Consider the following 26524-nt stretch of genomic DNA (forward strand, 5'->3'; position numbering starts at 1 on the left):
TGATTTATTCTAAATGATCTAGTACCAGTTGTCTTGTAAATATTACAAATATGATATATGTATGTATGTAAATTGTCCTTAAATTAAATATTTTATATTTATCGACAATTGTAATTCTAAGTGATTCAAATACTCCTCCTCTTTCTTTATAATATATTTCTATAAAGAAAGAGGACACTTACTGACTGACTGGTGCAACTACATCCTCCTAGGTCGACGTTACTCTAACATTGATGAATTTGGAGGGTCGTTAGCCTGATATTTTGAAATAATTAACTGGATATAAGCAAACCTCCTGATATGAAAAGACTCTTTTCTTTGACCACATATGTATACATATGTATATTATTTGTATAAAATGTTTCGATTAATAAATTTTCTATTAAAAAAGATATTTGTCAGTCCTATTTATCTACCAAAACCCAAACTATATAGCTCTAAGGGCTATATGGCTTGATTCACAGTTCTGTTAAGACCAATAATCGCTTAGACGGTACATATTGTTTAACTACTATCATCATACTTGCATTCAAATAGTACATTCGTCTAGATGGATACTATCAAAGTTTCCACCTGATTGGACTCATACGTTTGTTTTGACCGCGGTTGTAAAGTGGAAGATTTAAAAAAAAATGGAAACAGGGCAAATGTCGCTCGGTTTTTAGAATGAAAATCATGTAGTGAAATCAAAAAGTACTCGTTTGTTGATATCCCACAACTAACGTTCACACGATAGAAGAAATGTGACAAAATTCGACGATCTCGTTTTGGCCGAAGGAGTGGTCTACATCGACTTCCAGAAAAGAGCATGGCGATAACAGGTCTCTACTATGCACAATTATGGGAAAATTCAACGATTAACGGCTTTATTTTGCTAATATGAAGGTGCTCTTCCACCGGCCCACAGTTCCGCTGTCGCCAGTACAAACTTGTTCAAATTAGACCACTAACAGCTTCCACATGCAATGTATTCTGTAGATTTGAATTGAATTTGATTTCGGAGATACAGCCTTAAGAACTTGTGCGCTAGAGGCTAGCTAGGCTAAGTGTGCCGTCTTTAAACGCGTTTTTCTCGAAACTGTGTCTTCGAAGTCGGTGTGCAAGATTTCTCGAGAACTATTAAACCGATCTTCATGAAATTTTACACAGGTCTTTGAGAAACAATTCTTATAGACTTGGACGAAGGACTTTTTTTGATTACAACTATTTGAAAAAAAAAAAATCGCGAAATTTTAATTTTTTTGTAAAAGTGTCTGCCAAAAATGCAATTGTCAGTTATTTTTCCTTCGTTCATGTTCTAAGTTAAATTAAGGTTTTAACTAAAACACGTATTTTTTCACTTTAGATGATCCTGTAAGGAATTATCCAGCTAACACAGGCGCATCTTTGTTTTGAGGGGTCACCGGAAATCGCGTCGCAATGGCCGAGCTTAAAATATTTTTTTCTAAAAATTTTAGAATTTCTTTGTTAACAATAAAAAATTTTAATAAAATATTTCATTTTCTATATGAGAAAAAAATTTTGAAAAAGTCTGTTTTTTACCCGAGGAAATCCATGTAACCTCTTAATACCGAATAGCTATGCGGACCCCAGTCCATATGGTTGATTTTTAGCAGGACTTATCGGAACGCAGATCACAGAAAAAATCTTCAAGAACTGAAGGACCAGTTCGCGTATATGTAAGCAGACGAACGGACAGGTCAAAATCGACTCAGCTCACCATGCTGCTCATTTATACATATACTATATTGACGTATGTACATACTTACATATCTAAGAGTAAATGTAGTATATTATAGGGTCTCGACTTTTCTTTCTGGGTGACCGAAAATCATTTTAAATTATAAATAAAAAAAACTTCAGAAAAGAAATTCGTCAAAAAACAATGTTACATCATTCACAATATTTAGCTAAAAATGTGCTAATTCGCTGTAATTATTTTTTCTTAGAAAAAGTTCAATGCAATTGTTTGCCAATTATTTCTAATATATTGCTTTGAGACACAATTGCAATAATTAAATAATTTCCTTTAAGCTAGCGAAACTGAAAAGAGTGAAAGAAAAATAAAAAGCTCAAATATATGGCAAGTGTTGCCAAACGAAAACACTTCATTTGTATGTGACTTTGCCAGTTTGGGGCGCCTAGCGTATAAATGTGACACCCGATGTTGACTCACTTTGCATGCGAATCGCCACAGGCTGGCGGTGCCATTGGTGGGTGGGTCGTGGCGATTAATAGAAACAATAATAAATTAATATTTATAAACAAATTGCTTCAGGGAAGCGTGAGGCGATCGGGTGAGGTGGCATTTTGATGGATGCATGCAAAATTTCGAATGTAAAGGGTGATCCAAGTAAACGTATTTTTTCAATAGACTTTTTGACAGATCACGTGTGAGTCGTGTCAAGCTGTCATGTTACTATACTCTTGCAACCAGTTGCTACAGAGTATTTCAGATTTGTTCCCCTAACGGTTGTACGTAACACCTAAAACTAAGAGAGATAGATATAAATTTATATATTTAATCGGACCACTGCCACGCCCACAAATCGCCATTAACCGAAAACCTATAAAGTGCCATAACTAAACACCAAATAAGATATAAAACTGTTAAAAGCATATATAACTGTCTAAAGCTACAACAACCAAATTCGCCCAGGCACGAATACTACAAGAACTCCTATAGTGTGAAAATGGATGAAATCGGATGAAAACCCCACTCACTCCCCATATAACGGTACTGTTCATAACTACTAAAAGCGCGATAAATCGATAACTAAATGCGCCAAAAACCTAAAAATTTGCCGCCAAAATGGTATGACAAGGCTTTATAGGGACCGTGGTAAAAATAGGACGATGAGCGTGGCTCCGCCCACTTTTTGGTGAAATCCCATATCTCGAGATCCAACTGACCGATTTCGATAAAATTTGGAACGTGGCATTCTTTTCATATTTCTATCACACACTGAGTAAATGAGCGCAATCGGACAATAACCACGCCTACTTCTCATATAGCACAATTTTAAATTCCGCTTGATTCGTTCAGTTTCCGGTACACAAATCAAGAAGCAATTAATATAACGGGATAAAACGTTGCACGAATAATGACTTTAGTATATGCCACTTTATGACAAAAAATTGTTGAAATCCAAACAAAATTTTCAAGACCCTAGGTACCGAAAATGTGGACTCCAGTACTTATTGTTGACTTTTGTTCGAAAAATTCGGTCAATGCATGAGATATACAATAGAAATTCAGACATAATCCTCTTCTTGCAATAGTAATTTTGTGTATCCAAAATGTGTGGAATCGGGTTAATACTTCCCTGAACCCCCATACCTTAATATAAAGATTTTCGAACTTCCTGGTGACTTTATGCTGGATATTTCGGCCAATATTTGAGTTATATCAATGAATATTTCAGAACGTATTTGACACATAACAGTATATCATTGTGCTTAAAATAAATACAATTGGGCGAAAACTTCACCTAGCCCCCATATAACCATTACCAGGATTTTTGAATATCCGGCTGATTTTGTATTATGACTAAATATAATGATTTTGATTTTTCTAACAAATTTATGCCGAATATTGTACGTAGGTCAGTGTATAAGTTATAAATGGTGTATGTTTATATAAAATTGCTTAGATTCCGATCCTCTGGTTGACATTTTACACCGTAAGGTATTTCCCTGGCTTTGATTCCAGCAAGTTGCAAGAGTATAAAATGTTCGGTCGCGCCACCGGTAGCCCTTTCGTACTTGTTTTTGTTTAGTATTGTTTCGCATTTCATCGTGGAAAGGCTTACGCCCGAACAATGTTTACAAATCGTTCAACTTTATTACGAAAATTCACGTTCTGTAAAGAATGAGTTTCGCGCGCTTCGCTCAACTTATGGGCAACGTAATCGACCTACTGAGCATACCATTCGAGTGATAATAAACATTATCCACTATATAAGAAGTTACTGTGTTTCTTCTTTAAAAAAGTAGGGAACCTCGAAATGGATCACCCTTTATATACGCTCTATTTTACCAGAGAATATTCTCTCAGGATATATCTTCTTCTATTTTTAAACAATAAAATGACACAACAAATATTGAATTCATAAAGCATCGTCTGGGTAAAGTGCGACATTTCAAAATTGACAGTCAGTTTGACATTTCGTTACAGAAGTCTCGCCTTCAAGCTTCAACTTTAAACAAAAAACATCATATAAGTATGCTTTGTAGCCACCACAGCTATTAAATTTGCATATTTCACTTATAAAAGCATTTAATTCAGTGTCTATGGCTATCAGTAGCCTATGGACTATTAATATTTAATGAGCCATAAGTATACTTTATGAGATCGAGAAAAATTGTTTTTTATTCGTAATTTACTGATAACCGCTACATGGTTTACACCCACTCAATTTAATTATAAACATTTAGTATTGCATTCTGTCTACAAATGTAACTTTGCATGCACATGAGCCAATGGGGGATTGCTTGCTCAAAATGGTCAGTGTGTCAGTAGTGCCTTCTGCAAGAGGCCTCAATTTTTCTTCAACTAATAAAGGCCGTCAATTGTTTATGGGTAATATATGTATGAACATATCTCCAACTGTTTTTTTGCTACTTTTTTGAAATGTTTTATATATGTATGTAACCATAAATGCAGTCATATTCACAAGTTGGCATTTAATTTGCCGGTCGGCAGCCTTTTATGTCAACATTTCTCTTCGCACAACACTTCGCTTTTACCGAACAAATGTCACAGGCATCAACGCTGTTGTCGCACTTTTGCATGCAACAAGTGCGAATAAGAGGACACATACATACATATTACATAATTGAATACAGTAGTGCTCAAAAAATTAGCAGATGATTGAGGAAAATCCTTCGTCCTAGAAAACCATGGTAATAGCGATTCACTTTTAATGTTTGCAATTGACTAGAAACGGTTTCCCTGGAGGGATCGTTTGAATTCCAGAAGTCACACGGAGCTAAATCAGGCGAATATGGTTGAAAAAATTTGGCGAAAAACTCACAAAGAATCAATGCAGTATGCGACGGTCAATTATCGTTGCGCAAAAACCGTGAGTTTTCCGTCCATAATTCCGGCCTCTTTGTACGAATAGTTTCGCACAAATGCCGCATAACTTCTTCTTCTTCTTCTTCTTAATTGGCGTATACACCGCTTACGCGATTATAGCCGACTTAACAACAGCGCGCCAGTCTTTTCTTCTTTTCGCTGCGTGGCGCCAATTGGATATTCCAAGCGAAGCCAGGTCCTTCTCCACTTGGTCCTTCCAACGGAGTGGAGGTCTTCCTCTTCCTCTGCTTCCCCCGGCGGGTACTGCGTCGAATGGAAGAGCTGGAGCGTTTTCATCCATCCGGACAACATGACCTAGCCAGCGTAGCCGCTGTCTTTTAATTCGCTGAACTATGTCAATGTCGTCATATATCTCGTACAGCTCATCGTTCCATCGGATGCGATATTCGCAATGCGCAAAGGACCATAAATCTTTCGCAGATTTTTCTCTCGAAAACTCGAAACGTCGACTCATCAGATGTTGTCATCGTTCATGCCCCTGTACCATATAGCAGGACGGGAATTATGAGCGACTTATAGAGTTTAGCTTTTGTTCGTCGAGAGAGGACTGCCTACTCAGTCCGAAGTAGCACCTGTTGGCAAGAGCAATCCTGCGTTGGATTTCCAGGCTGACATTATTAGTGGTGTTAATGCTGGTTCCTAAATAGACGAAATTATCTACAACTTCAAAGTTATGACTGTCAACAGTGACGTGAGAGCCAAGTCGCGAGTGCGACGACTGTTTGTTTGATGACAGGAGATATTTCGTTTTGCCCTCGTTCACTACCAGACCCATTTTCTGTGCTTCCTTGTCCAGCCTAGAGAAAGCAGAACTAACGGCGCGGGTGTTGAGGCCGATGATATCAATATCGTCGGCGTACGCCAGCAGCCGCATAACACTCGAATAATATTCCTTGTTGACAGTTTGGCCGGTCGGAAAGAGTTCGGAGTACACCACACTTCGATAATGGAAGAAAACTGTCAACATAACCTTGATTTTTCACCTGCTTTGACATGGTTTTTTCGGCTTCGGCTCAACTTCGGCACGATATTCGGCCGATCTACGTCTCTTTCCGTGTTGTAAGCATAGATCCAAGACTCATCGCCAGTAATAACACGTTTCATGACATCCTAGTAGCCAGAAAGCATTGTTTCACAGATGTTAACGTGAAGCTGTTTTTGGAAAAGATTAAGGGATTTTGGAACCAAGCACTTTTCTTAGGTCTAAATGATCTTTCAAAATGGTTTTCACTGATCCTTCCGATATATCAATGATGTCCTTTTGTTTTATTGATGTGTTGATCATCAGTTGATGTTAATGGCCGTCCTGGACGCGGTTCGTCGTCAACGCCTTCTCTTTGAATAATTTTTACCAATGAAAAACACTTGCTCGCGACAAACAATTATCACCGAAGACTTTTTTCAATATTCTGAACGTTTCGGTAGCAAAAATTTGATTCTGAATACAAAATTCAGTGGAAGGATCCACTTTATGTACTTCAGAAAGACAAGCGTTTACTAAATGAAAGAATTTTAAAGCAAAAAAGTCTTATTATTTTTTGCACAGAGTGGTATTTTGTTACTTCTCCAAGTCAAGACACAGGCTTCAATAGAAAACTTCAATCAAGCAGAATAACAAATACCCATTTCTTCTTTTCTGATTCATTTCAACAGTTAAACTTCATGCAACCGTTTTAGTAACTGCTATTATTAAAAACAATACTGTTAAAACCTAATTGCATTTGAGTCTAAAAAGAAAAGCTTGTAATTGTACCTTGCCCATTTCTGAGACATTTCTCTATTACTAAATGTAAGTCATATTTTTATCTGGGCACGCCGCTGAATAGTATTTGTCTTTCATTACGATAACAAGGCACTCAAATAGGAAAGTTGTTGTCAGTGGTCTGAAGTGTTTGTTGTAGTATTTTGCAATTTTAGTTCGCACAGTTGCATTTACCAACGATTGCGTACTTTTTACTTGAGCTTTATTTGTCTTTTGTGCTGAGCACACTAATGACTTATTTAATTCTTGAAATTGGCAAACAAATGGATGAACAGGGATCCATATTATTATTATATAGTAAAGCAAAGGTCGACAGTTAGTTTAATATTGGGAAAATTGTAGATTATGACACTTTTAAGCTTGTGTTTATATTATTAAAAATTTTGCCAAACTGTCCCACTTAGACTACTAGCTCGATAAACCGTATTTCTATGTCAGTTTTGTCTGACTGTGACCAGTATTTGAATAAAACTGTATTTTTAGGAGTATTTGTGGACGACGCTTAAATTCGGTCAAGTGATTTAGCTGCAACTTTCAAAATTTCCACGAAAATGCCGTCAGTGAAGCCTTGGAGTTACTATAAAGAGTTTGGTAGTCTATTTCATGAAGAAGAGTAATATTTGATTAGTATAAAGCTTTCAGCAAGGATCTAGAAACCGACAAATATCATTAAAGGTAAGAAATGTTTGCTAGAAAATCGACGAATTTGCAATAGAGAGTTAGTTGAGGCTCAGAACATCTCTTATGGTTTGGATCAAACATTTTTGCTGCAATTTTCAGTACGAAGCAGACCTCTCTCTCTCTAGGTATAAGTGAGTTCGAAGACCGATGACTAATGAAATCTTTAAATTCAGTAAACTGTTTCCTTTTATTCGATCGTGTCATTTGAAGAGACTAATTCTACCTTCTATGACTATGGCTTAATTTTGTATTCTCTCAAATCCAAAAGCTCCATCAGGATCGGGAGGGACCTCTCCCAGCTGTTCGATACCAAACAAGGCGTCTGCCTATCGTGCGATTTCTTCAATCGACTGCTGGAGAAAATAATTCGAGCCGCAGAGCTGAAAAAAGAATGTGCAATCTTCTGTAAGACTGTGTAACTGCTGGCGTACGCCGATGACATCGATATCATTGGCCATAACAACCGCCTTGTTGGTTCTGCTTTCTCAGGCTGAACAAAAAAGCGAAGCAAATGGATATGGTTTAAGGCCCTTTATGCATTGTCAATCACGAATACCGCAGTCCATGGGACGACGAGCTGTATGAGGTATACGATGGCTTTGAGGTAGTTCAGATAATTAAGAGACAGCGCCTACGCTGGCTCGACCATGTCATTCCAATTGATGAAAACAATCCAGCTCTGAGAGTACTCGCGGGTGGAAACAGAGGACTGGAAGACCTACACTCCGTTAGAGCAATCAGGTGGAGAAGTTCCTGGCTGCATGTTGTAAATTGTTTCCAAGCTTTTATTGACTTCTCTATCCAAATGCACTCTGGATTACACTACTAACTTCTTATATAATTAAACTTCAATTATACACTAAAGACTAATTATAAATTTGTAACTAAAATGCTTGATGTTTGCACTCTATAAGGAGTAATCCGGGGGTACTGACTTCGGAGAATCCATCTGCCATAAGTAGTATTCATATTTTCTCGCATGTCCACCCGAGCTCAACCCTGCCTTACTTGTTTACAATTGAAGTTGCACTCGAAACCCGAGAGTGACTCTTGTCTTATGCAAATATTGATCGAAGACAACGCAATGAACGTTGCGTTTTTGCGATGATGGCATCATCATTGCGGTTCTTTGTCAAAATATGCCGTCACAATGTGTGCTTGCGGTGGATAAATTAGAAATATTTACAGTTTAGTATGGCTAATGGCTTCGTGGAATTGAATTTGAACATTTTCTAACATTTATTTTTTACGGTGATTTTACGGCGTTTAGTCATCTCACCACGATTATTATTTATTCAACATTGTCAACTGTTTCCTGTACATTTTTTTGATTTATTCTTCGCTGATATTTTTCTCCAAAGCGCGCTGTTCGTCATACGGTAGTGTTGTCAGTTACAAAATTGTATTAAACAGCTCATTTGAATGTTAGCTTATTGCCTGTATTATTTCATTATTTTTATGTCACGATGACTGTATGCCAATCTATATTCGGTGAATAATTTGGGAAGTTACAGTAAGGCTTGAAAACCAAACGTTTTAGAAATATATATACTTGTATATGATGGAGGTTTTGATGTTTACTGAAAATATAATGACTTCCCAAGGATAATAGTTTTCAGAAATACATTATATTTTCCATAAATATATTAAATATTTCAAAAAGATCTCATGATTCTGTGATTGATCTGTCGAACAACCTAACTATCAAAGTCACATTGCCATTTGCTTATGTATGTCAGATTTAAGCGGCTTTCACTGTACTCAAATTTACAAATTCTTAGTCATGCAAATATAAGTGATTCATATTTCGGTGTCATAATTTTAGTTTTTTAGAAATCGTGCAAGAAAACTCCCACACAAAAAGTTTCATGCTATCATTTCTATTTCTTCATTTCATTGCATATGATTTTTCAAAGGACTTTAGAATAAGAAATAACCGGTTTACAATGAGAGCGTTTTTTTTAAATAAAACAAAAACGGTTGGGATATCAATGAAATTCTTTATTCCTGTGAAAGTACATTCGATGTCATTATGTATGGAATTAGATTTTGTTTGCATAGCCACCAGGGACACGCTTGCAGAAGTCCAGACGCTGAACCGAATTTTCGACGGTTTTCAAGCATAAATCGGCCGACACTGCTGCAATTTCTCTTTCGATATTCGTACGGATTTCATCAATCGTCGCTGGTTTGTAGGCATAGACGATAGACTTGACGTAGCTCCACTGGAAATAGTCTAACGGCGTCAAATTGCACATCCAATGCGGCCAATTGACTGGGCCATTTCGTGAGATAATACGTTCACCAAATTTGTTTTTGAATACATCGTTTGTGACATTCGCTGTGCGGCGTGTGGCGCCGCGCTGTTGGAACCACATTCTGTCCAAGTCCATAGTATCCAATTCGGGGCAAAAATATTCGGTTACCATGGTTAACGTGTCGGTCTTGATCATCACGGAAGAAGTACGGTCTATCGACCGACATACTACGATTCTGGTGGTCAAGCTTCAGTTCTTGCGTCAATTTGATCTTGTAAGGATGTAGGCCAAGATCTTTTCGCAAAACTCGCCACAACGACGTCACAAAGATGCTTAATGCTTGAGAACGACATGTGAAACACTGATTTGGGTCTTCCTCAATTGATGCGCTAGCGGCAGCAATATTCTCGACACTACGGGCACGTCTTTGTCGCACTGGCACGGGAACATTTTATACTGTGCCTGCGGATTCAAATTTTTCCACCAGACGCTCAATTGTTGATCTGACAAAACGATTATGACGACCGTAAATTGGATGTAGAGTTGAGGACACTGACTCCAAATTTCGGTAGTAAATTTTAATAATTTCGACTTGTTGTTGCATCGTATATCTTTCCATGATGAAATGGCAAACCTTGCTGAAGAAAAATGTCACAAGAGCGGAAAATATATGGCGTCGTTTGCTCTCCCTATCGGTCTACTCTGTTATGATTTGAACATTTATGTTATGTACAATATATTTTAAAATTATTTTCGAAATTTATACTAAAAACTGTTGATCTGAGGCCAAGATAGATTTGAGTGTTAAGTCATTTATCGGCCATCAGTTATTCAGTATTCATTTGGACTGTATTGAGAAGAAGAAATGCCTTTACTTTAAATTCATTGGATCTTTGCAGCTCTTCAGAAATTTCTTCAAGAAATATTTAAATCAGTTTAAAAAACTACTTCCGTTAACGTAATTAAAACTTCAATCTCAATTTTTTTATTTGCTGGACAATAAAGAAGAGTTCCCTACTTAAAAAAAACACAGACACTTCAAATTTAATGCGGAATGTTTATTATCATTCGAAAGAACCTTCTTTACCATTTATGGTATTTTTAAGATAGATGCTACGTCTTCGTTGATTCCATTTTTCGATGACTCGATTGAGTATTTCGACAGGTAATTGGTGAGTGACACGCGAGATGTTTTGCTTCAAGGTCTGAATCAAAGCAGGATTGTCAGCACAGACTTTAACTTTTCATATTCCCACAGAAAAATGTCTATCTGCGCACCGAAGCGTTCTTTCAATAAACCCATTGATTGATGCCGAGATTACTAGCTTCAATTTCGGGGTATAAAATAGTTGGTTGTCATGGCGCGATAACGGTCGCCATTAACTGTTACGTTCTCAGCGGCATCATTTTTTAAGAAATATGGACCGATGAACCTATCGTCCAAACCATTATTTTTTCTGGATGAAATGGCAGCTCTTGAATCTCTTCAGGCTGCTCCCAAATGTGGTAATTTCGCTTTCTTACATATCCATTGAGCCAGAAATAGGCCTCATCGCTGAACAAAATTTAACTCGAAAACGTCGCATCTTCTTGGAACTTTTCAAGAGCCCGTAGAGCGAAGCGATGTCACTTGGGAAGGTCGAGCGGCTTCAGTTTTTGCACAAGCTGTATTTTGTTTGCTTTCAACTTAAGGTCGTTCCATCTAAGTTCCATACGCCAGTCCAAGTTGCTACAAATGGCGCCGAATCGACTTTCCACGGTTCTCGTAAGTCTTCCCACGATGAAATGCCAAACAATACTGAACAAAAATAACATGACAGCTTGACACGACTCACGTGTCAAAAAAAGGCTGAAAAAAGTACCTCTACTTGGATCACCCGTGAATATTGTAAAATCAAATTATTCATCAAAGAACCCTTCATTAATACCTGTCTGTTATGCCCAATCACAAATAATTTCAAATTTAGCCACTTAAGTATTAATTATGTAAGTTAACTGTGCCATGAAGCCTTTTACCGTTATGTACGTACCGCCCTAAGAAAAATATGAAAACCACCAGAATTCACTCTCCGGGCGAAATCAGCTGACCAACGGTTAAACAAGTGTCTAAGCGGAAGACACACTTATAAAGATACAACTGAGTAACGCCAACTAAAGTGGAACAGAAAAGGATTAGCGAAATTGCCTAATGGGGCAACAAAAACAGTTAAATCGCATAAGGGCGCGGGTGGCGTGCAAAATGCAAATGAAAAGTCGAAATGCCAGCAAAAGCACCAACAAAAACTGGTAAAAGTGACAGCAACCACAACCAAATAGGAGCTGAATTTATGGCTTGACCCAGAAACGACCTACATAAATACCATTGCTAAAGGATGTGGAACTAAGCAAAAGTAAGTTGAGTTAATTAATACAAATAGGAACTTGAAATATTCACCGAAATTCATAAAACGAAAGGTGAGTTGATTAATGCGAATTTGTGGCGAATTTCGAATGGGTGCAGACATGCGAGCGCTGGAAAACGATGACATCCAGCAAAGCTATATGGAAATAGAAATAGCAACAAAGCGCCAGGAAAATATTTGTTTCAATGAAAAACTGTTCAACGGCCGCTTATCAGCCAAGTGCCATGTGCCAAGCGTATCATAAATTTTGGCTGACCTATTTTCGGCGTCGCGTTCTCAGTCAAAACACAAAATTCATTCACTCCTGCATTTGGTCGGTTCGTGGAGTTGGGCGGAAAATTCGAGTGTGTTTCGTCGCGCCGAATGAGGCGGCGGTTTTGGCGACGCTGACATTGTCGCCATGAAAACTGAAGTCAATGTAAATATTTGCTATACTTACAAACATATGGTATATACGTGGGTTTATACGCTTATAGACGAACTTCAACTATTTTCCTGTATGTTTATGTACTTTGTTATTGCCATATAAAGCGTCATTTCACGTATCCTGTCAACTTTTTATTTGTTTGCTCTACTTAGCTGCCTGTAACTCCACATAAAAGCTCCCACTGGAATTGCGCTTGAGCTTGCCAAAGGCGCTTAGTTACACTAGTGCTTAATATCGATTGAATTATTGCGGGAAACTAAGGAACTTAAGACGCGTGCCATTTATTGCGGATACATTAAAATATTTCGGTAAACACGATAAAATGCTTGTCTCGTTCGTACTTAGGGGGGATTTATTGTTGCCTCAACTTTGTAATGATAATCTTAGCATCAACTGGTGCCACTTTGACTGCACATTATGCTGATGAGACCGTAAAATTTAAGCATTTCCTGTAGTGCTGCTGGATTATTATCATACTGAAAAGTTTTTGATAAGACGAAGTAATTTCGCAAAGCTTTATGCTTTTATATTTTAAAGTAAACACACATATAAGTATATATTTAGTACAATGAAGTTTTTTATGAAACAAACTGATTTTGTAAGAATTTCAAACTTTCCTTATTTCTCTGTATAATCATATTCGGTATCCGTCTGAAGAACAACAAAGCGGCGATCGAGCTATTTAAATATAATTGGAATTAACTTAAACTGAATGCGACGAAACTACAGCTTGGGCAAGAATTGGAGCCGCTCGACCTTTCCAAGCGACATCTCTTCGCTCTATGGGCTCTTGAAAAGTTTCAAGAAGATCTGACGTTTCGAATAAAATTTGTTCAGCGATGAGACCAATTTCTGGCTCAAAATGGGTGTGTTTAATCTTGAAAAAATAAATATTAAAGAATGTTCTTCGAATGATAATAAACATTCCCCATTAAATTTGAAGATTCTGTTTTTTCTCTTTAAAAAAGTAGGATACCCTATATAATATGTATGAAAATACAAAAACTTTAAATTAATATTATTGTATTTGCTATCTGTCTATAACAGCTCATTTGGAGAGATAATGTTGATTAAAATGTTAAAAAAAAAACAATAACATAAGCATCTAACAAGGCGCTCTGTTATGCAGTGATAAGATAACAGATCACTGCATAACAGAGCGCCTCATCACCCGTTCTGTTGAATGGTTAACAGACTCGGAAGTGTGCATAGGTACTCGCGCTCTGTTAAGCGGTCATCAACATGCTCATATGTTCAACACCAGTGATGATGTCATTAAATGAGGAAGCCCTCAACACCAGCAAACAACCAAGCAATAGTTGGGTGGTTAGCAGAAAGCCGCGCTGCCTGCGCTCAAATAACCCCAACCCGCTGTACAGATATGTGTGTGTGCCTGTGCGCACGCATACGTCATCGTGCCACTGCAAAAGCGGGCGGTGAACAGCTGTTCGCTAAACGCGCGCTGTCTACGGGCAACTCGACCAAGCGCCAACGTTAACAGCGGCGCTCATGGAGAGAACTCCAACAGTGGGGCGCTAAGCAGCGCAGCGCCGGTGGTTGTGGCTGCAGTGCGTCGCCACGAATGGGCTCGTATTCGGTATTCTGCAGCACAGCCGACGTGTGCCGGCGACAGCGTCGAGCACAATTCCGATTTGAATTTCATTCAGTCTGCAAAAGTATCTACAGCGTTTCGGTTGTATTTCAGCGGCGGCGCTAACGTATTTCGCTCCATTTAGTGTTTGTAGTAGCACACAAAAATTATAAATTGACGCGCGTTCAAAATTTTCCCCTATAAATAGTGAGGTGTGTGGAAATCATCAAAAATGTTTTTCAAAAATATTCGTACTAATTGTTAAAAGCATAAAAAATGTGAGGAAATTGAAGGCAAATTTCTGTGTTTACATTGAAAAAATATTACTCTTCTTCTTCTGCCATTTGATTGCGAAACCAGCAAGAAAGGTCGCTTACGCACAAGAATCGAATGCATAGAAAGCGAAATTTTCAGCGCCAATGCATTTGACGTTTGTTATTATTGTTTTTATTGCTGTGTGTGTTGTTGTTGCTAGTTTTAATTTTTTTTGTGGTGACACTGGCGTGCGTTGGGTGTTGGGCGCGCCCCAAAAGGCAGTCAAGTGTAAGTGCGGTATTGTTAGTATGCAGCGCGTTGTTGTTAATGTTCGTATGTAAAGCAGAACGCTTATTGCGCTGGAACTGTGTGTTGTGCTCGCGCCCGTTCTTATCTGCATACCTCCAAATACAGGCCTAAGTCTATTGGCATTTGTGTTTTGGTTTAACAATTTTTGCCGTTATTGTTGTTGCTTATTGTGGCAGTCTAACAGACGTACGTGGGTGCACGTGAATGCGTTTGGAGTGGACCGCACAAGTGCGCCACTTGAATTGGGTCTAATATTTAACTTTTAGTGTTTTATAAACCGGCTAAGAGTCGTTGGAAAATACTTGAACAGTATGCGGTTGTAGGCAGTATGAAATTATATATTTATATATGTACATATGTATTAATATGGTGCATATGCACACACAATATATATAAAATTAAATATAATATATAACATTGGAACTATTGAAGTGCCAGCAACGTTATTTATGAAATATTTGAATGGAAGTTAAAAGTTAGGCTTTTGATTGATGTTCGAAATTAAAGTAAATAGTGATCTTAAAGAAATGGAAGAAAAAATTAAAAGTAGGTAAAGAATATAGTAATAAACTATTAATAAAATAGTTAAAAATAATAATTATATTAAAATATTTATTTGTTTTGCTCTTGAAAATGTTGGAAAAAATGCAAAAGTAGTAAAAAAGTTAAAACAAAAAATTATGGAAAAATAATCATTATTTTAAAATATTTTCTTTAATTACCTATAGATAGATTTTATATCTATTACAAAAAATGGTATCAGGAGTTTATAACCAATTTTATGCTATAAAACGTGCGCTCGAAAATTTTTTAGAACTAAGATTGTTAATGAAAAACTAAATTAATAACTAATTGAAAAATTTGGAACTCAGAATAAGGTTCATCTGTCTGTCCGCACGGCTGTCGAAATCTCGCGAAAATCTCTTCTACAGTTTTTGAGGCATTGGTCTAAAATTTTGTTCAAGTCTTTTTCTTGTCACAAAGCTGCTGATATAAGACCACTATAGCAAATACATATATAAAACTGTAGTATGTAACTGCTATAGAAAGTGAACTCGGAAAATAATGTCTTTGTGTGGAAAATCGTTGTTGACGGCATATCTTTTCAAAATTTGACAACAGTGCAATCTCCGAAGAAATCTGATCGATCAAACTCTAGTCCTTATATGGATAATTTTTTTGGTTGACGTGATGTCTTCAAAAATTTCGCATAGCTTATTATCTAAAATTATCTATCTAATTAACTTCAAAAACGTTGTTCAGCTCGGATTATTATAAGCTATAGCTGCCATGCAAGCTAACAGATCAAAATCAAGATAAAGTTATTTTAACATCTTTTTTTTGCTATAAAAAATACACCAGTAAAGGGTATTTATTATAGATTTGGTGCAAACGAAGTTAACGTTTTTTCTAGTTTTAAATATAAAAAATGATTTCATATCAATCCCAAAATTTTTGGATATGGGTAATCTTTTACTTAGAAAATATATATATCTAATATTTGCCTAAAATTTTGTAAAATTGTTATGTTCTTTATATTACTAATATTAGTACAACTGTCAGAACATTCCTTAGATTGTGCTTTAATTCCATATCTTGACATTTTTGGAGCAATAAGTCTCCCAAAATTTTGTTAATAATTTTTCAAACAAATATGGTAATATTCATTTAAAAATGGACAAATGTATTGAATTTAAGTTTTATGAAACTTTTCTTCACTGCTGAAGAGGGAACATTGTAGCTCTACTACACTCATTAAAATGTTTCAAAAAATAATATAACAGCGTCTATCTATCTAAACATTTAGGTGTTTAAATCATAGAACCGACAAAAATCAAATCCAGATATACCATGCACATCTTCTTCTTCTTCATTGGCGAAGACACTGCTTACGCGGTTATAGTCAAGATTAAAAAAGCGCGAGAGGCTGTTTTGTCCTTTTCATTGGGGTTTTTGTTTTACTTGGTGGGTCCCAAACCCTCGTGAGGGAATATACCATATTACACCATATATAGACTTTAGTACAATTATGAACAAGGAACTTAGTTTCTTAATGCACCTCAATTCTATGATTTGAAAAACCAAAAGTTCAAATAATTCGTGCGATTTTTTTTTCTTCTTCCACAAATGGAAATTGTCGCCTTGTGGAAGCCGTTTTCAGTCGAAGAGATAAAAAAACTCGCTGAAGGAGCTGAAGGCCATCCCAAAAGATTTATTTACTATTTCCGGGTACTTTTTTGTCACAATATCGTTTTTTATAAAGTGAATACTAGATAATCGCTTATTCTTAACTAAAAGAACAAAAGCAAAATATGCAACTAATTTACAGTGACTGCTAAATACAATTTTTTATTCATGAACATTTATTTTGCAGTGCATTTTTTAGCATAAACAAAATGTTTTTAAAGCGTCTTTCTAAATTTTTGATTTATCAAGTTGTTTACTTTCGCAACACTTTTATACGGTACTTATAATTTATTGCCACCCAAAAGCTACGCGAAGAGTTTTATGATGCAAATTTTCAAAATTCGCTGCCATATTCCATAAAAAAAATTTTGAAAAATTTTTAAGTGCGTCGAAAATAATAAAAAAATGAATTTGTAAATGCATATCCATCAAACAAATGAAATATTATTAATTTCGTGCACAATAACTCATGTGTTACGTGTTGCAATTTCGAAATACATGTGTACAATATTTTTCACAAACAATTTATACACATAAAAGTGTATGTTTGTGTGTTACTAAGTGCATTTGTGTGAAGAAAAAAATGAAAAAACAAAGAAAAATTGAATTGAAAGTTAAAATTGAACAATTGCTATTAGCACAGCTGCAGCGATAGACAACAATTGCTTAGCAGCCGACTGTAGAGCGCAAGTGCTGCACAAAAGCATACATACATACATACACATATATGTACATATGTATGTTAGGCCCACAAAAATTGAGCACATCCACACAGCGTTGACCTTGAAGGTAAGTGCATGCCGCTTTTATTATTATACATATTTCTAAATTTAACATATAAACTGCTGTGAGTAGCCACCACAACCTAGAAAAATATACTAGTCACACATACACATACGTGCATACGCACCTGCTGGTATGTGTGGTTCATGTGAACTAGCGCCGCTACTTTTGACTCCAGTCTCGTTTCCGCTTTAAACTTTTCGTACAAATTATCGATTGTTTGGGGAATACAGACACATATATGACACATATAAATACATGCAACGTTGTGTTTGTGCGCGAAAAGTCCTTCGCCTCAAAGCTTCGTCGAATAGCAACAAAGTCATAAGCTGCAGCAAACAAACTCATACCTTTGTATGTATGTATATACATATATATATATGTACATACGTACATTTACTTCATAGTCATGTTATATTTATAGGCACTTAAACGCGCACAGCTTTCTGCGCCGACAAGCGCAACAACAACCTTGGTACCGGCAAGGACAGAGTGCAGATGATTTGTGCAACGCAGCAACAGCAGCTGACCCCCGGCTACAGGCAGGAAATCTGCGGCATTTTGCAGCAGTACGCATGTTTGCCGCTGACCACAACAACAAGCACAGCAACAACAACTGTTGCAGAAATTGCCAAATCAAAGTGCAAAATACAGCAACAATTAGTTTGCAAATTTTGCCGCATTGCAGCTGCCGGCTGCTTGCGCAAGCAACATGTTGCTTGAGTGATGTTGCAGCAACATGTGCGATGCATAAATGCTGGCTTGTGCTAAGAATGAGTTGTTGAAAAATAATTTTCAGTTGAATCTGCTTTAGGTATTGGCGTGAAAATTAACGTTGCAACGCAATTGTGTAACGCAACGAATTTTCGTCACACTCGCGTTAAGCAGAGCGCCATTTTAGTGAGAATTTAAGCGATTTTAATACTTTTTTTAAACCTTTTTTTTACTTTTTTTTTTAACTTAAACTTAAAACTTTTTTTAAATCGAAAAAATGTTACAACGTTGCCACCTATTTTGGAAAAATGAAAGATACTTTTAAAAAAGCAATTTGAAGCCTTAAAATATTAGCAAGTTGCCACCTATTTAGAAAATAAATTAACATTATTAGCTGTAAACATTTACTTGTACAATTAAAAATAGGTTTCTACAATGTTTATAATCTTTCAACATTTTCCCTTGTATTGCAGTTGAGTTAGAATCATTTTTGAGATGCAGTTTAAATAAATTTGAGAACTTTTTGATTTTTTTTTAGAAATTCATAAAATAAATAATATATTACATTATGGGCACCAAACTAAGCAGCTTTAGTAAAAAATGTGTATGTCAAATTTTTGTGAAACGTTGCCACCTTATAAAAAATTCCAAAAAAAATTTTATAAACAGAAAACAACTTAAAATGAATTCTAAACTGATTTATGACAACTTACTAAGAAAAATATTTTTAGAAGGTTGCCACCTGTTTGAAAAACAATTAACCAATAATAATATGAAATCAAGGATTCAGGATAGTTGTCATTTTTAGTATCGTTTCCATCAATTTAAAAATGATTAAAAATTTTTAATATTTCTAATAATTTCATTTTCTCATTTTTAGAGAAAAGGTTTTTCTTCTTTTCATATAAAATGATTGAAATATGAATTTCATATATTTTTATATGCTACCTACATAACTCGTCGGCTACGTGAGTCTGTTCTGACTGGTGGGTGTTGCTCATGGCGGCCACTGCTAGTATTTTTGTTACGTTTTTAGTTGCCATGCCATTGCACTTCGTTTCGCTTTCAATTACTTCTCCACACTTGCGTTTCTGCCTGTTTATAATTCATATTTATTTTTTCTCTTCTCACATTTGTTCTGCTGCGAATTCGATTTGTTTGTTTTTATATAAAAAAAAATATATAAAAAAGAGTGTAAACAAATAACCTGTGAATGACTGCAATGCTGACACTTGCAAGCGACTGGTGAGCATTAAATGCATATTCATATACATACTTATGTATGTATATGTATCTAAGTATGAATGTTGCCCTCACTCTTCTTCGCTTAACACCCATGTTGGAGCCACTGCTGCTTGTTGCTGTTAGTGGTGACAGCGTTGCATTTCTAACAATTCTTTTAATTCGCTTTTTTGTTTTTGTTTTTATTAGTTTTTTGTATTTTTTTTTTTGACACCATATCTTTCCCCGTTCTTTCAGCTGTCTCGCTGCACTTGTCTTTCATTCATTGTTTTTGCCTCGGTCTTTAAGCGGCTGCTAGGCAAATGCACTGTTAACTTAATTTATTATTTCGACCCATTTATTTGCTACTGTTTTTCAGCTCTTGCTGTTGTTGTTCGCTCTCTGCTTCTTCTTGTACATTTTTTGTGTAATATTGCGTGGCGAATGCGAGGTGCGATTTTTCATGCATGCCTAATTACGCCCCCTTCGGTGATCAGAGCATATGCACGCCTGTTTAGCGGTGCCCCACTGCAGCTTGTGCTCAGCGCATTTAACCTCGTTTCGCGGAATTGTCTTGTAGGAGTGTGAAATTAATGGTCGAACAAGTGCTCTTACTCGCAGTTCGCCCTCAAGCATGCATTTAACTGTAACGCCGAAGTTTACTTTGAATCGTTTTGCCAACGGAAGAAACAGCTGTTTGATAAATTTCATTGAAAACGAAGAGAGAGTTCGTGGGGAATGCAAAACAATTATTTTGAAGAAGTGTGGTTGAAAGTTTTAAAGAGTTAATTCCAAGTGATAGACGATTTTTTTAATTATATGGTAATGAAGAAATAGTAATATGCTTCATAACTTAAAGTACTCGTTATTTAAAGGGGTTTCAAATGAGATTAGATGTCTATGGCTCTTAATATCCCTAAAATCTATACTTTCTTAATTAACATATGATTCTTATATCTCTAATATATATATCTTCTTAATTAACCTATGAAGCAACAAAAAATTTATTTACTTAAAATCCATTGATTAATGCAAGTTCCTTGTTCGTTTCACCACTTCATATATTTTTGGAAGAAATTAATTATGATTTTTTGGTCAAATATTCCACCAAAATGATCTAAATTAATAAAATTAGGTCTATTTTAAATTTCATTGCTATCTAGACCCTGGTTCGCTTAAATTTCAGAGCAAGATTTGATCTAAAGCTTTCGCCCTGTTGCCAACCCATTCATATGTAAAAACAATAACAAAATAATACAGCTAACTTTAGTATAAGAATGTATGTGAATACATCACCTGATCAAATTTGACCCGGACTGACAATTTATTTTCAGATATTAAAAAAAATGCTATTATCGACTTCAAAAAAGGCTGCTGAGCCAATACAAATATGGCAATGTTTAATTTAATTTTCCATGCACTTATAAACCGTTATAGGCAATGGCCTTCGGTGACTTAAGCGATTCTTGTTTATATTTTTAGCTTATTTTTGGAGCGCCATTCGTTAGATTGTTGGTTAGTTCTGACATCATATTCTTAAACTCACGTCTCGTTCTCATGAATGATGCCCTTGATGAATGTAAGGTTCTCGTCTATGTTGTCCAACATATTTTTTGCGACGTCGTTTTTGCAAAAGATTCAGGTCTTTTGTTACCTTGACACACTTCATACCCTAAAGATTTATTAAAATGAGTTGAGTCGCTCTATAAGAGGTCAACGTGCCAAATTTATACATGCGTCGTTTGAAGATTGGGACTAACGAAAAATATATGGATTTTAATCTAGTTGCGCCATCTAGGTGTCAGATCGGGTACTTTTCAATTGACCTGTTAAGGGGGTATTCTGGTCTAGAAATTAAAAAAAATCGAAATTTTTTTTTATATTTTCAAAGTTTAACTATTCAAGAATATGTGTAGAAGAGGATTTTTCAAAATTCAAATTATTTTCGGAGATATAGGCATTTTTCTGACCCGGCATCCAAACTGGTTCGGCCGGAACTAATCGAACAAAAGACATTAGGTGAAACTTTAAACGCGGTTTTCTCAAAACTGACTTTTTCGGAACGATACCCACGATTTCTCAGGTTCTACTTGATTTACTTGAAATTTTTATAGAGTCTTCTTTATAGGCTTGTCTATGGTTAGAAATAGCCTCATCCCCAAATTTTTATTTTTATTATTTTTAAAAAATTCGAATTAGTCAGAAAAAGTGATCCAAAAAAACTTTTTTTTCAGGCAGTCGCCATTTTGTGAAAAAAATTTTTCCCACTTTTCCGTAGTTCCGGCCATTGCGACATTATTCTAGATTAATAATCTTTTTTTTTCTGCTTTCAAATAACTAGGAGGGTTGAAATCATGGGTATGGTCACGTGGAAATTTTTAGAGACCCCCCACTTCGTCAGCTCATAATTTTTGAAATTTTTTACTTTTTTAGTTTTTAATTTTTTTCTGTACTCTTCTAAAATTAACAAATAACTAATAAAAAAATGTATAGTAAAAATATTAATTGCCTTTTTTTACGACACTTTAAAAATTACCTGAAATTCATGCTTCTAGACCAGAATACCCCCTTAAAATCCGATTCAATCTCTCTGATGTAATGAGAACGATTTTCAAGCACTACTTCATATAAAAATATGCCATTTTCATTAACATACATATTCTAAGTTTGCCATTATTTCAAAAACTGTCTCTAAATCGCTGTAACTCTACGTATTCCTTCTCATCAGAAATTGAAACATGGTGACAAATAAAAAGAGATAAAATAAGGTTCAAACGCTATGGACCTCAAGAAGATTACTCAAACGATCTTGTAATTTAACGAAGTGGCTGAAACTGGGTTGGAACGAATTAATATATTCTATGGACCATTTTGGGTACCAGTGAATTTAAAAGCCTACAATAAATTTGGTGTGATTTTGTTTAGCAGAAAATATCTTTGCCACATTCGGAAAAAATTTTATCTTAAGCGCACGAAATTCATATCTGCAGATAAGTTCGCGGGAAGAATCGCATCGGAATAGTTACAAAATTCATACGTTGTACGAAATTTGTGTAAATAAATTTGTGCTGATAAGATAACAAAAGTATGAAAAATGCACACAAACAAATTCCTAGAAATTAACAAAAGTAAAATAATTTATAGCGAAGTGGAGCCACTTCCATTACAAGCAGAGTTGTCTCTCTGCAATTACAACGAAGCCGAGCGTACTCAAGTGATGGAGTGGGAGCATAACGCATTGCTTTATTTTCCGCTTATAAATCTAGATTGTATATATGCCTGAATCTCATTTATCATTATGTGTATGTATGTATATAGGAAGTATGTTTACGAATACCATTCTATTGCGAAATAGCAAAACAAATATTGGGGCAACACCGGCAGACGGTGAAAACACTTGAATTGTGTAGTAATCAGCAAGTTCAAGAGCCTTTTTATGGAAGAAAAGTGATTTTGAAAAGCAAAAGATGCCGACAAGTCGAAAGTATTTGAGAATGAATGAAGTTGTTGAGTATGAATCGAAGGGATATAAACATACATAGGAAAATATATGTATATAAAACACAACCTAAGACAACGCGAAAACTAAAGAAGCGCTGGCACTCAACAAAACTGAATTTGGCCTGCCTTTCATTCACTTCAATAGATTAGTATTTGGATGAGACGCTAGTAATTGTTGCAAATAAGGCAGACAGCATGAGAACGAAGAATAATAAAAATCTGCTGCCAACAATGTTGGAAGCTGGCAACTTAACAGAAAAGTGCTGAGTTGCCTCAACGACAGACACCAAAATATTTTGCCATACCGTGATTTGGCGCCAGGAAGGCTGCTATAGTTTTTCGCGTATGGTCGTTAGACCGTTAGCGCTGCTGGAAAGCATGTATGACCTGACACATAACGTTATATATATATGTATTTACATATATACATATGTAAGTACATACATATATTCTTATGTTTTTCCTGTGGATTCAAATGCGATTGACCCGCCGCTGGTGTCATTTGATTGCCTTTGTTAGTGTATGTACACACTTACATAGTACAATATATCTTAGTCTACTCGATTTGATCTTGCTATCGCACTAATGTGCCACATTCGCGTATTGTTTTTGCCACTTTTGCCATTTTCCCAATTTCATTTCAGTAGTTGGCTGGTGTTAAGGCATATGCCCGCATGAATAGACATTTTCGCAGCTGGAAGCCGTTTGTCGGCTGGCGGAATAATTTTATTGCTATTTATATACATATACATACATATATGTATATATACCTTTATTTGTTATTGTGGTTTTTGCAATGTGGCATTGTGTTTTTAAATGGTTTGCTCGCACATTTGGCAAAGTGGTAAATCGTGTGCTGGACATTTTGCGTATACTCCCACTATTTCTCTGTTAGAAATACTTGGAATTTCGAGATTTAGGGTGCAAATTTTATGTTTGTTGGTATTTAAGATGAAACTGTTATTGTTTCAGCAATTGTGTGCAATGTTTTTATTTGTCAAAAGCGATTTATTTAAATAAATTCAGGGGCATATTTGTTGGAAATATCGAATAAATTTTCGAACCGACAGCAGGGACGTCCGACAAACAGGAAAGGGTGGATTTTTAATCTTTTTCTAACATCTAAGATTTTAAGTATCAAATAGAGCTGTTGGCTTAGAACAAAAAAAACTTGTAGAGTAGATAATTTGGAAATTCGGTTTTGTGGTACCATAAACCTTTATTCAACACACCTTATATCAAAAAAGATATTCGTATTTAACGCGGTGTAGTTTGAAATTGTTCCTTTTCGTATTTCTAATCAAACTTCAACTTTTTTTATATTTATAATAATAAATAAATAAATACATATGTACCATTTTGGTTTGACGACTTTTTGCCATTTTTCCGCTAGAGACATTATTCCATCCACTGTCATCTATGGACAAAATACGAAAAGACTTTTTCGACTATGCGATATAAGACATTTATTCTAAATTAGAACTTATATCATCAAACAAATCAAAAGACATACCGATTGTTTAGAAATTGAAAATTCTCTGAGAAATAAATACATTAAACACTAGTTCAAAAATATTTGTAGATTGGATCAATTGGCCTTAGTTTAACCAATTTTTTTTATAATTTTAATAGAGAATTATCGAGGGACTGGTATTGGTAACGTTGTGTTCCAACGTTCGAACTAATCCAGAATGAGTCCAAATAACATTATAAATATTATTATATTACAAGAAATATATTATTCATAAAATAAATATATTCAACTCTTTACAACTCTGAAAAATGTTGAAAACCAGAAAAAATATTACTTTTAGCTGCACTACTATACGCTAACATACTTTGCACAGATGCATTTCCTAAAACATAAAATATCATAAAAAGTATTTTCTCTTGATTTTGATTGGCCATTTTATATGAAAAATATATACTGTAGTTGTCCGATCTGAAGCGTTCTGTGAAGTTGTCCAGAGATCTATCGTGAGATAGAGGTAACTGTTGGCATTAGTGGGACCGGTATACATTCAATATTGCATATACATTTTAGTGTAACAAAATTTTTTCAAGTCTCAAAATAAGTCTCATCTTGATTGATGGGGAGAAATGTTTAAAAAAAACACTAGCTGTCCTTCGAAACATGCCTACAACATCGCGCCAGGTGATAAATGATTGATGCATCCGAAAGTAAAGATCCGAAAGTAAAGATCAGTAGACTGCATGGGTGTCTTAAGTTGAGTCGAATCCAACAAAAGTTGTTAGAACACGAAGCATATATCGTAACCATACTACTAGAACAAGGCAGAGCAATAAATTTTGAATGATACACAAACATCTGTTTGCCAACAGTCGAACATCGACAGAATCAATTGAATTTTTGAGCACTGAAAACATCGACTTGACCTCAATCAAAATGGCAAGGGTGCTTCGAGAATTGGTTCAAACGCATGAAAAAGTATATAGATCTTAATGGCGAATATTTTTAAAAACAATAAAGCGGTTTTCATTGATTAAAATTTGTTTTGTTTTCTCTAATCCCGAAATATAAAAGACAACCTACGCATATGGCAGCTATATGCTATAGTGGTTCGATATCGAAAGAGAAAGGGACGATCAGCAACCAAGGGACTAGTTTACGAATATATAGACAGATGGACGGACAATTAGAGAGGGAGATAGACATGGCTATATCGACGCAGCCTGTGACACTGATCATTTACATATATTTTTTGCTTTTGGGTCTCCTACGTTTTCTTCTGTGTATTAGAAATTTCGTGACAAACTTATTATAAACTGTTCAGCGAATTTGGATACCTTACACTTGTTATAGATGTTCAAACAATAGTACTGTTTGTTTCTTGTAAGCAATGGCAAGAAAAAAACACTTATGGGATAAAATTTAATATATTTTTTCCAAAAATAGTATTAACTTTAGTAATATTAATAACACCAACAATATCCGTAATCCACCCCAACGTGGCAAAGAGTCCAGTGATGAAAGGCAAAAGAATTTCTGAAGCGTCGGGATCTAAAACCCAACAGCTAAGGAGGCAAAAAATTCATCAGCTGCGATTTATAATTTTACTTATTAAGAGAATTTTATCTTTTTAATGCTAAAGAGTGAGCTTTATATTTCAAATATGCTGTAAATGAATGTAGAATTGAAATCATGACATATGCGCCGGAATGGTTTCAGGACTTCAAAATTTGTTTTAAATGATTTTAAAAGCAAAATGTCTAAACTATCTTGTCGAAAGAGCTGGAACGTTATAAATTTTCTACTTTAAGAGAAATGAGCTACAAACTGAGCTATTCAGAAGCGGTCTCTATAACTTATG

The 26524-nt window shown here is 35.5% G+C and overlaps 1 protein-coding gene across 4 annotated transcripts in view; it reads left to right on the forward strand.

The window, feature by feature from the left end:
* Positions 1-14306: 14306 nt before the first annotated feature.
* LOC126751769 (aminopeptidase N) overlaps positions 14307-26524 on the forward strand; it is a 161200-nt gene continuing 148982 nt past the window's right edge. For 3 of the 4 annotated variants that reach the window (XM_050462286.1, XM_050462288.1, XM_050462289.1), the window contains exon 1: positions 14307-14434. The gene's annotated coding sequence lies outside the window, so the exon portion shown is untranslated. Of the gene's footprint in view, positions 14435-14481; positions 14501-26524 lie in introns of those variants that run through there. The other variant, XM_050462287.1, reaches the window with a different exon arrangement.

This window comes from Bactrocera neohumeralis, chromosome 2 (assembly GCF_024586455.1).
Source record: "Bactrocera neohumeralis isolate Rockhampton chromosome 2, APGP_CSIRO_Bneo_wtdbg2-racon-allhic-juicebox.fasta_v2, whole genome shotgun sequence".
NCBI classification, from domain to species: domain Eukaryota; kingdom Metazoa; phylum Arthropoda; class Insecta; order Diptera; family Tephritidae; genus Bactrocera; species Bactrocera neohumeralis.